Raw genomic sequence first — 12,961 nt, 5'->3', positions numbered from 1 at the left:
ACAAATTAGCACCAGTTCAGCCATAATCATTCAAGTGTTACAGGAACTACTGGATCTTAAAGAGATTTGTTGTGGCAATTATTGTACAGACCAGTTCTCCAGGATTGGACAGCAATGTGAATGTATCAACAGAGGGTAGCATATATAGACCACACAGATGCCCAATTGGTGCCTAGTCACCTTTAAGTATTTTTCTGTCTTTGATAGTGAAAGAACCTAACATAGAATCCTTGAGAAACCATCAATTCTTCATTCCAGGAATAAAGGACATGTTTGCTACTTTTCCTGCTAGTCTGATAACAAATTGTGGGGAAACCACTGATTTGAAAGTTTTTTATCCAGCTCTCAGTTTTAGAACACAGTGTAGGCCAGGCACTAGTGGCACATACCTTTAACTCCAGCACTCAGGAGGTAGAGGCAGGCATATTTGAGGCAAGCCTGGTCTACAGAGTGAGTTCCAGAACACATCAGGATACACAGAGAAACCCTGTCTTTTAAAAAAATAAACACTCCTAAAATGAACACAGTAAACCACGGAATAAGTTCTAGGGGCAGGAACTTGAAGTTCCTGCTCCCAATGGAGCTCCATGCAAGAAGCAGAGACCAAAGAAGAGTTATCCTCACATGGCTTTCTAAGTTTTGTACAATATAAACAATGAGCCCAGAGAAGGGTATATCATCCCACCCCCACCAAACCCATATGGAAATTTACTTCAGGAGACAAATTAGCGTGTGATTCAAATTCAATTTGACTTTGGTTTTATGACAAGGCTTAATGCACCCAGATTTCTCGCCAGAATATCATACAAATAGCACGTGGCCCTGTTCCTGACTGAGTTTATGTTCTTTGTGAGCATGACCCCGACAGTCTCTCAGCATTCCTGTCTTCCAAGCTCATGAGGGAATGACCTGCTACTTTCTGCTTCCAACATTCTAAGGCTTCTCTTGCCCAGACTCTTCACATTCTCTTTCACACACATACATAGTTAGTCCCAGAAGCCCAAGGCACACTTGCTCAGATTTATTGCAACAACAGTGTTTGACTTGGCATCAAGTCTCTGTCAACATCACAATGCAATAGTTTTAATGTAACTTACATGAGCAGGGATGGTTTTTGACTCTCTGTTGAGAACAGAGGACATCATTGTGGGGAAGTTCAGATGCCAGGGGCTTCTTGATGGGGTTGATTATGCAGCTTCTTCAAATAAGAAGCAAAGAACAATGCATGCTGATACCCAGTGAGCTTCCTTCTTTCTGTGCATTTTAGGAAACATGAGTAATGCATGGTGCAACCTAGCGTTGGTGCGATTCTTCACAACTCCACTCAATCTGCCTATTCCTCATACACACAGGTAGAGCCTGGCCTAACTGAGATCATCCCTCTCACTTGTGCTTGGAATCTTGTTTTATAGATGATTCCATAAATAATTAAATTAACATCGACAAAAACCACCACATAGGGTAAAATTATCAATTGAACAAAATTTTGAGGAAACATACATATGTCTCTCATTATGAACCCAGACCTTTATTGTTGGGAGCCGACTTTAGCAGAAAGCGGCTAGATCAACTTTGCAGCCATCTGGAACCATATACCCTGATGAAAGATTTGGTTTTCAATAGCCTACAACAGCTGAAGCACACTCTGATATCCCACATATTTTGTGTTGCTGTTTACTGGCCCCAGCTGCAAGGTGCATGTGGTAGTCACGCCTACAAGACATGCGGTTCACGTGCTGTCCACGTGCTATCTATGCCATACATGCCTGTAAGGTGCACGTGCTATCCAAGCCTACAAGGCATTGCAGTGCACGTGCTGTCCACGCTATAGACGCCTGTAAGGCTTACGTCATATCAACACCTGCAAGGCACGTGATATCCACGCGCCTACAAGGCACGTGGCAAAAGCCTATAAATAGCTCAGCATTCCCTTCAATAGAGAGACTTGATCAGACGCCCTGTCTTGTCTCCATTCTTCACGTCTCTTGCCCCAAGAGCCCCTCTCTCTCTCTTGACCAGAGCACTTAGCCCCAAAAGCGTTGAGGCAAAAGTGTTGAGGCAGAATGTGGGCCTCAACATTAGTGGTGCCCGAACAGGGACTCCAGTAAGCGGGATACAGTGGAAGACACCCTGCGCTGGAGAACCAGTGGACTGACAGAGCCTCAACGTTTAAACTCCAGTAAGTGAGATATAGTGGAAGACAACCTGCGCTCGAGAACCAGTCGACTGACGGAGCTGGCTGAATTCAGAAGTGAAACAAAGGTGATTGCATAGTAACAAAAACGGGGCAAGAAATAAGTAAATAGAAACAGATGAAAAAGGATTTAAAGATGCAAGGAGTAAATTGCAGGCTGTTCTGAGTCAAGAGAGCCAAACAGATAGATAAAGGTTATAGTAACAAAAACGGGGCAAGAAAAAAATAAGCAGAAACAGATGAAAAAAAGTTTTAAAGATGCAAGGAGTAAATTGCAGGCTGCTCTGAGTCAAGAGAGCCAAACAGATAAATAAATAAAGGTTATAGTAACGAAAATGGGGCAAGAAATAAGTGAGTAAAAACAAATGAAAAAGGCTTTAAAGACGCGAGGAATAAATAGAAGGCTGCTCTAGACAGAGAGCTAAGCAGAATGATAATGTTAATTGATTTAACTTTCAAAATGGGTGTGATTCTGAGTTATATAGTTAAATTTTTCTGGATAAAAACTCAATGTAAAGGTTTTTCTGGTTACTGGCTTAAGGAAAGGCTAATTTGGAAAAAAAGGTTTTTCTATGAGTTTTCTGATGAGGTCATAAAGGTAGTAGTTATGTCTTCCAGAATTATATGGATCAGACATGACAGAGGTAGGCCTCCAGAACACTAGATTTCAGAGAATCAAAATAATTATCTTGATACTAAAACTTGTTTTGAGATTTGTATATTACAGAATACACAGCTTTGGAGAATGAATCTTATCACCTGCATGTTCACTGATGCCCTGGACTTCCAATAGGATGCAGTTAAGACAGACTTCAGAGACTTATCAATTTACCTTTCCCCTCATCCCTCTAATATCTCAACGCCCATGTTCAGCTTGAAGAAGTTAATGAGGAGTCGGCACCCCAATTCCCTGGACTTGGGGACTGAGGTGGTTAATATTAGGCTGTCTTAATCTGTATAATTGTTACTAAGCTGATGCAAAATTCAAGGATTTCATTGGTATAAATTTGTGGGTACAAGGCTTAGACCTTTCACTTCTCCAACAGGGGAAGTTGTGTGTTGCCTTAAAGAGTGTTGCTTTTATATCAACAGTTTAGATATTAAGTCTCTTGGGTTAATACGGTTCAACAAACTGATGGCTTTTGTACAAGATACTATACAAATGAAACCCATACAGGTCCACTATTACAGGATGGAAGCAGGGGACTCTTAAATCTCTGTCATCAAGACTGACGAGGATTAACCCTTAACTTATGCGCTAAGCCGGATAGCCAATGACGGGTAAGAGAGCATATCGAGACCCTTGCCCCTAAAATAAGGGAGGCCTCACCATCTTAAGTGAGGCTGGGGTCCTTTGTTCCAACCTAAGACAGGCACGGTTTCCGTAAGTTTTCCCAGCCTTCCCTTTTGAAAAAAATTTAAAAAGGGGGGCCTGTTGGGAGCCGACTTTAGCAGAAAGCGGCTAGATCAACTTTGCAGCCATCTGGAACCATATACCCTGACGAAAGATTTGGTTTTCAATAGCCTACAACAGCTGAAACACACTCTGATATCCCACATATTTTGTGTTGCTGTTTACTGGCCCCAGCTGCAAGGTGCATGTGGTAGTCACGCCTACAAGACATGCGGTTCACGTGCTGTCCACGTGCTATCTATGCCATACATGCCTGTAAGGCGCACGTGCTATCCAAGCCTACAAGGCATTGCAGTGCACGTGCTGTCCACGCTATAGACGCCTGTAAGGCTTACGTCATATCAATACCTGCAAGGCACGTGGCAAAAGCCTATAAATAGCTCAGCATTCCCTTCAATAGAGAGACTTGATCAGACGCCCTGTCTTGTCTCCATTCTTCACGTCTCTTGCCCCAAGAGCCCCCCTCTCTCTCTTGACCAGAGCACTTAGCCCCAAAAGCATTGAGGCAAAAGTTTTGAGGCAGAATGTGGGCCTCAACACTTTATTTCAGCGCCGGGACTGCCTTGCTCAATGTACTCATTGTCTTCTTAGGAAGTTTCCCAGAGGCCATGTAGTGGGGAGGCCGAGGCAAACAGGTCTCTAAAGTCAAGGCCGACCTGGTCTACAGAGCAAGTTTCATGATATAGAGAGATACACAGAGAACTCCTGTCTCAAGAAACAAACCAAAGAAGAAGAAAAGAAAGGAAGAAATAAAGAAGAAAGGTTCCTAGAGAAAAAAATTGAAATATCCAATCCCTGCAGAAAATATACAATAAAGGAAGTATATTATCACTAAGCATTTTCTTTTTTCTCCTCCTCCTCCTCCTCCTCCTCCTCCTCCTCCTCCTCCTCCTCCTCCTCCTCCTCCTCCTCCTCTTCTTCCTCCTCCTCCTCTTCATCTTCCTCCTCCTTCCTGTTCCTTTTCCTCTTCTCTTCTTCTTTTGGTCTTTCTTTCTTTCTTTCTTTCTTTCTTTCTTTTCTTTCTTTCAGCAGAAAACACAATCTTTAGTAAGAATCTAGGTTTGGGGTTGGGATTGGGAACAGTAACTATTGTCAAGGTAGACTGGGGGTCGGTTCTGGAGAGGAGGACTGATAACAAACAAAGCTTTATTGGTGCAAGTCCCCAATGATGCTTTTCTTGGGGGGTGCATTGCCCAGAATGACGCCCACAGCCAGAGAAACGGACTGGTGGAAGGAACCTCTTAGACGCTCCATGTCCTGGTTCAGAGTGTCAGCTGGTCGTGCAGAGGGTCCAGAACTGCTGAGATGTTGCACAAGTGCATCAAGGTCTGCAGCAATGTGGTATTTAGTGACTGGGGAGCAACCTGCAGGGATACAGGGTCCTGGGAAAGGCCAGGAGACTCATTCGGGTTCTCCATGTTGTAGTTGAAGGTTGGCGTCCCTCAGGATCCTAATGCAATGCCAGAGTGTCAAAGGCTGATGAAGTAGGGGAGCTGGTAATGCAGCAGGCACCTTCAGACTTCGTAGTACAGAGGCAGGGTCGCACAGCCCATTGGCAACGCAGCCCCTTGCTCGACCAGTGTAGGTGAGGGTAGGGACATACAGGCCCATTGGAGCGGCAGCAGATCCGCGGCTGCACACAGTCGCCCAATACCCCCACGACCTGGTGGATATGACCATCGTAGGATCTGTCTCTGGCTCTGGGAATTTGTCCTTGAGGAACTCGTAGTGGCGGTGCCACCTGAGTGGGGGGTGCCATTTGCTGTGATGGGACATAAGTAAGTTGACCCTTATCAGAGTCTAAATTGATCAGTATACTACCTCTCGTCCCTAGGTCAATCAAACAGTGAACACCTGATAACAACCCAGTACATAACGGTTATGGGAGGGCATTAGAAGTCTGTGATACAGGATATAGTATTGTGAGCCTTGTGACATTATAAAATATCTCAAAAGTATTTTGTAAAACCTAACAAGTGGATGAAAAGTAAAATTGTGTGTCACTTTGTCAGTTATGACATGAGCCTTGCAATTGTGACATCACAATGGTCAGTCACCCTGACAACTGCAGAATCCTCAGGTCTCTGTTGTTGGTCAGTCAACTGCAGTATTTCGTTCCAAATAAAAAGAGGAGTTTCAGTCTATCGGAAGGCTGTCCCTTCAAGGCTTCCCTGTAAAAGGAACCACTTCTCAAGAACCACTTCTGACACTTAGGATAAACGGGTGGATTTAGAAGTATTCTGTCTCAATTTCTGTAGCTCATGTGGACTTATTCCTCACTCAGTACAGCCCTAACGAAGAGCAAATCCTATTAATGAAGTTGAGTGCTCATCCCCTCAAGAAAGGAGGCTTCATGCCGTCAGACAGCACAGCCTCTGGGCTACATGGGAGGAAAGTGTTCGTCTGTCCACATTAGGCAGGAGGATTTCTGCTCTACTGCACTTAGTTGTTTTTCTATGAGCACAAGGCCTATTGAGTCCTGGTCAGACCTCAACCAAACATCCAAGATGTTTCCAGCTTTCAGAAACTCTTTAGTGTTTACAATGTTTATTATTGTTAACATCGGTTTAACAAAGTTTCTACACGACTTTAAGTATATAGGAATGGCCTTTCCAAACATCCTCGTGTACTTGAATTTTCATGAGGCCAAGACTGAATTTCTTTGGTCTTGAGTCAAATTAGACAGCTGCTGTTTACCATACAATATGAGTTCTGCTTCGGCACACTTAGAGAATGTCTGATACTGTGAATGTTAAACCACATGAAGGAGTGTAGGTCAGATCCACATTAAATCTTTGCAGTTCTGTGTCTAAATTGTGTACGGTTCTTAGCATCACAAACTTAACCTTCAACCTCTGAGAGGCAACAGCACTAGCCTATATTGCTTTTGGAGTCATTTGTTTTGTTCTGACCAACAAATTGAACAGAGGGTTCTCGTGGTTGGTCTTGTGATTTTTGTGTGGTATCTTGTGACTCTTTGGGGGTAGCACTGCCATCTCAACTGTTATAACTACATATGCATATTGCATACATAGAAATATACAGTATAGGCTTAGGTAAACATAAAGTAATTTGAGTCTTCTATGCTCAATCAAAATTGATGCTATTTGTCTCTCATCCCTTTGTGTTTCACTAGTGACTCTACACCCACGAAATTAAAGACTTCCTGTTTTTCTCACTTTCCCCTTTGTATCACCTGTATCCTGCTATATCCCTTTGTAGCTGCTGCCTTAATGGTCTCTTTTTACTTACATACTTTTTGCAGTTTTTCCATGTTATATATTCACTTCTGAACATTTTGAGTTAGGAACTGCAAAGGAGAGAGTACATATGATATTTGTCTCTGTATGTATCATATGGATGGATGGCTGACCCTTCTGGTGAGTGCATCCACAACATAATGAAGAGGGAAAGTGGGAAGTAGTTGAGGAGCAGTTAGTGGTATAAGCAAAAAGTGTGTTCTCCCTTGGGATAAAAGAAAATGTAATTGTTCCATGGGGAAGTTCAGCAGCAATTCCATGTGAGTCAGAAGCTTCATTCCTAGCTGTAGATTCATGGAAAATGACAACACACAACTGCACAAAAGCCTGTGCATAAATCTTTTTAGTAGCCACTTTCATAACTACCAAGCACATAAGAAACTAAATATTCAACTATTAATTAAATAAAACAAATGGAATATTTTTAGCCAAGTGTTCAGTTTTGTATATATGTAGTATTACTTAATGCAAATGAATCTTCTGTATATGAAAATCCCTCAATTGGCAAGAGCACTATAAGATAAGGCTCAACCACCCTTGCATCTTTTGTGAAAATGAAGCCCAGAGCAATTGCTTCCCATGGCAGAGTCAGCTTGGATCTCACAGCTGCAGTCCACTGAGTCCCACACTTGAGTCTAATTCCTGTCACTAACAGTTCCCTCATCAGAGGGCAGGTCTGTCAGATGGCTGTGTGTGAGGAGGACGCTTATTGTTAATCACAAACTACAGGTCTCTAATATTTTGGCCATGAAAGATACTCTTCAAATTCAAACATAAATGTTTTAAATGATATAATTTTTCTCATTTTTTTATATTGCAGATCTTCAGACCAAAAATGAGAATGGTGTTGTTTCCTTCAAAATTATTTTGTTTTCTTTTTGTTTGGTTGGTTTTGGTTTTTATCAAACAGGGTTTCTCCATGTAGTTCTGTGTAGTAGGACATTTTTCCCGCAAGTTGGGAGCTAAGGTGGGAGGAGTAAGAAGAGGAAAAGGAGGAGCTAGGAGAGAGAGGTGGAGAGAGAGAGAGAGAGAGAGAGAGAGAGAGAGAGAGAGAGAGAGAGAGAGAGAGAGAGGAACATGGAAGCAGACTTGCGCCTGTCTCTAGCAGTCAAAGGTAGTTGATATATCTAAGTTGGGTATTGGGTTACACCTCTGATTGTGTGGACATCTTGATATTGAGCTTTACCAAATATATAAAGCTATTGGATAATCTTTAACCATTAGAGTCTCATTTCTACCGGGTACCACATGGATGGCGAGATGGTCTGGGCTCAGCCCAGCCTTGTGGAGACAGCTAGGAAGATTGGCAGAGCCATCTCCCACGCTGGCATCTCATGGGTGGCAGGGCTGGTGTCTCTGGTTGCCTGAGCCTAGGCCTGAGCTTGTGGCCACAGACCTAGGCTAGTTGGGAAGGTGGTCGCAGTTTAAGAGCAAGCCAGATTGGGTGCTGCCAATTTTAAGTATCTCTTGCAACAGTTCTGTTTGTCCTGGAACTTGCTTTGTAGCACAGGCTAGTCTGGAACCCACAGAGAGCTGCCAGCATCTGCCTCCAGAGTGCTGGAATTAAAAGCAGGCTCCACCATATCTGGCTCAACATTTTTTTCATTCTTTAGATTGTGATGAATGAATAAGAGTCTGCAACACCCCAACGTGTTTGGTTTTTGTTTGTTAGTTAGTTTGTTTGTTTTGATAAGAGCTTGTTAGACTATCTCTGGTCATCTTGATTATATGCTCCCTGGCTACTATTGTAATTTCTCATTCTTGATGTTTGTGAAGGTGGTGGCTGCCATCCTCTTAATTTGCTCTTCTTCTACCTTCATGTTGGTCAAGGATTACTCTGGAAGGTAATATTACTGTCAAGAAAGGGCACTTTACCATGCACACTCAAAACAACTGCTGCTTCTTGCTCATGTACTGTATTGTCTTTCTCACTCAGGCAAGCAGGAAGGTTTGAGAACTGGAACTGCTTCCTAAATGTCACAACCCAAGTCAACTCTCTCTTTTACAGAACTTGCCCTGTTTTTTCCAAATCAGTTTTTTCCTATTTGATCTGAATCTATTTATTTGCCTTAAAAATTAATCACTGACACACTTAAATATAAAATTTATTTAATATATTTTGTCATTTTTTGACTTTTATCAGATCCGTTAATCATACAAGGAGAAGTACCACAGGATGAGTAAGGCATTTGAGATATTTGCAGAGGATATCCTAGTCTCAAACACTGTATTTGTCTATAAGACTGAAAGTAACATTGCATAGCGAAGATCAATTCAGCAAAAGAAGTGGGCAACGAGAAAAAGCTGGTAGAAGAATGAAGAGAAGTGGAACGAGAAGAGGAAGAATTAGAGAAATGAGAGGACATTGAAAGATTAGTCAATGCCACAGAAAAAATTTCTTGTATATAATGTGACTTTACCTATATAAAAAAATACTGATGAAGATGAAACAAGAATAAGCCATGTTACCTACAGTATGCAGGTATAGCAAAATGGCTGATGCCAAATGACAATAAGCTGAGGATTTACTGGTGTTCTGATAAAACCTTTATGCCTGGGCAGACGTTAATCATTGGAATTGCTTATTTTTCTAAATTGTAAGTGCTTACATCCTGATTAGTTGTCCCTATTTTCTTTCAAAAATGTTTATTTAATTCTTGATATTAAATTTCTGTGTAAGATCTTCATTTACCTGTAATTTTAAGGATACGTATTTAAAGTATAGTTAGGAATTATGCTGGTTTAGGAGAGTAGTACTTCTCTAAGTTCTATGACTCAGGAACCACATGTAATTGACTAGGTTTATTGTACCAAACATGATTTTCCTGGTAAACCTTGAGTCCATCTTGCTTACTTGCAAGATGCAAGTGCCACTATTGAGATCAGGGAAACATTGCATCTCAAATATCTTGGGATAAACCTAATAAAGGAGATCAGAACAGAGACCCAGAAGACAAACTGCACGTTCTCTCTCATCTGTGGTCCCTGGCTCCAAATCTTGGGATGTGAATACGTTACTTGACATAACTACAGAAAGGAAGAGAGAGAGAGAGAGAGAGAGAGAGAGAGAGAGAGAGAGAGAGAGAGAGAGAGAGAGAGAGAGAGAGAGAGAGAGAGAGAGAACCATGTCAGGAAGCTCTAATGGGGGTAACAGAAGGATGCTGGTGGTACGAAGGGGAAACTGGGAACGAACACGATCTCTTTCCCTCATGTTTGCTTTTGGTGTATAGAAAGGCCACTCATTTTTACATTGCTTTTGCATTCTCCCACTTTGCTATAATGGTTGATAATTTCTAGCACTTTTATGGTGGACTTTTGGGGATCTCTTATGTATATAATCATATATCATCTACATTTGGGGATTTTTTCTATTGAATGCCCCTAATTTTTTTCTCTTGTGTGATTGCTCCCCCTAGCGGTTCAGCACTATATTGAAAAGTAATGTGGGTGGTGGCCAGCCTGCAGTTTTTGTCCTTAATTGATTTTCTTTGTTTTTGTTTTGTTTTTTATTTTGGATAATGTTTGCCTTGGTTCTGTCTACAAGCACAGCAAGGGTGCCACTAATAGTGTCACTCTATCCCATGGGTCTCAGGTTGAGCCTGTTATTGTTGGCTGTTTCTTCAATCTCTGCTCCATCTTTAGCCCTGCCCATCTTGTAGGCAGGACAAATTCGGGGTTAAAGGTTTTATGAGTCGGTTGATGTCCCCTTCCTTCCACTGGAAGTCATGCCTGACTTCAGAAGATGGCCACTTCAGTCTCCATATCCCCAGCTGCTAGGAGTCTCAGCTAGAGTCATGCCCATAAAGAGCCTTCCCAGTCCCAGGTCTCCAGCTTGTCTTAGAGACCCCCCTCCCCCCCCCACCGATTTCTAACTCCAACCCTCTCCTACCTTCTCCTCACCCCTGTGCCCCTCCGTGTCCCTTCTCCCACCCAGTACCCTTCCTCCATCCACCTCCAATGACTATTTTGTTTTCCCTTCTGAGTGAGATTTACACATTCTCCCTTGGATCCTTACTATTTAGTGTCTTTGGGTCTTTGGATTCTAGCCAGGTTATCCTATACTTTATGGCTAATGTTCACTCATAAGTTAGTACATAACTTGAGTGTCTTTCTTGGAGTGGGTAACCTCACACAGGATGGTATTTTGTAGTTTCATCCATTTGTCTGCAAATGTCATGATTTTTTTTAAGCTGAGTATATTCCATAGTGTAGATGTACCACATTTTCTTTATCCATCCTTCAGTTGTGGAAAATCTAGGTAGTTTCCAGTTTCTGGCTATTATGTATAAAGTTGATATGGACCTAATTGAGCAAGTGTCCCTGTGGTGTAGTATGACATCTTTCGAGTATAGGCCCAGGAGTGGTACAGCTGGGTCTTGGGTTAGAGCTAGTCTTGTAGTTTGGGGGTCATATAATTAAGTTACTTATTTGTGCCCTCCTTAGTTTTTCTTATGCAATGGGAGCTATAAATTTCCCTCCTAGAATTGCACTCAGTGTGTTCCATATGTCTTATTGTCCTGTGTTTTACTTTTCAATTTCTTCCAAGGTTTCCTGATTTCTTCTTTGAATTATTCAGCATTCAATTGTGAGTTATTTAATTTTCATGAGTTTTTGTACTTACTAGGGATTTGTTTGCTATTCATTTAAAAATCTGATCTGAGTATGGTCAGATAGGATACATTGAGTTTCTGGACATTTGTTTAATGCCCCTTTATATGATTGCATTCAGAGAAGCATCTGTGGGCTACAGAATAGAATGTATATATTTTTGGTGTTGATGTGGAATTTTTGCTATCTCTTAAATGGCATTTACTCTTAAATATTTTATCTTTAGGTAGACATGATTATGTACATTATATACATACATAAAAGTATAACTCATTACAATGGATAACTCAATAGCATACACTACCATATTCACCTGTTTCGTAACATTCACGTGTGTGTGTGTGTGTGTGTGTGTGTTGTTATATGCACCATGGCTCTTTAATGCTTAGCAATCACCTAAGACTAAGAATATCCTTTTATATAACTACTGCTTGGCTGTAAATGTAACATTGGTTTGTGTGTTGGTGTATGTCTTATATAAATCTCTCTCTCTCTCTCTCTCTCTCTCTCTCTCTCTCTCTCTCTCTCTCTGTGTGTGTGTGTGTGTGTGTGTGTGTGTGTGTGTGTGTGTGTGTGTGTGTGTGTTCAGAAGACACCAGGGTTGGTTCTCTTTTTCTAGCAAGTGCTTCCCTGGATTTCAACTCAGGTCATCAGGCTTGGGGAAGGCAGTTTTACCAGCTGAGGCATAGGCAGCAGCTTGCTATATTTTGAATACCCCAGGTGTTGATAGTGATATCCACTATACTGAAAAACTTCTTATTGGCCTTAGGCTATATGAAAGAAAAAAATCATAATTGAGTCTCATGCTTCTATATGCTTGTGTTTGTAATTTTCTTCAGTTTCTTTTTTTTCAGTTTTCATTGGTTTCATGGTGTAGTAATAAAATAGGTGAATAACTCTTTAAATCAAGGGATTTTACACTGTTAATTGGTCACATTCTTTTTTTCCTTCTTGTTCAGCCTTTCACTGTAATGACAACACATTTGGACACAGTGGATGATATAGTCAAAAGGTTACAGCTGTTGCTGGAAGTACCTGTGAGTGACTCAAAATATCTTTTTTCTTAAAAATTAATTTTTTTATATGTGGTCCATTCATACTTAGCATCTGTATGAACATCACTGTCAGATACCTGATTGTTCTGGGCATCAATTTCCCATTCTTTCATCTTCACTTGAAGAAGTACAAGCAGATAACATTACATTAGTCTATGTATAGTCATTGTTCTTGTATTTTTGGGTGAAATTTCATGTGAATATGATCTCTAGCACAATGAAACCATGTATATGGTCAAACACAAGGCACAAAAAGACTTATGCATGAGTTATACATGAGTATACTTACATCTATGCAATGTTTTCACACATGTTTATATACCCCAAAATGTTGCATAACATTGTAAATATCAATTTTCAGATGAATTTTTGGTCTGTTCTTTCTGTATTTTCTTTACTATTTCTTCCTTTCCTATACTAAGTTATTTGT

Source organism: Arvicanthis niloticus, chromosome 27, assembly GCF_011762505.2.
Source record: "Arvicanthis niloticus isolate mArvNil1 chromosome 27, mArvNil1.pat.X, whole genome shotgun sequence".
NCBI lineage: Eukaryota > Metazoa > Chordata > Mammalia > Rodentia > Muridae > Arvicanthis > Arvicanthis niloticus.
The sequence above is the reverse complement of the archived record's forward strand: the minus strand, read 5'-3'. Positions refer to the sequence as shown.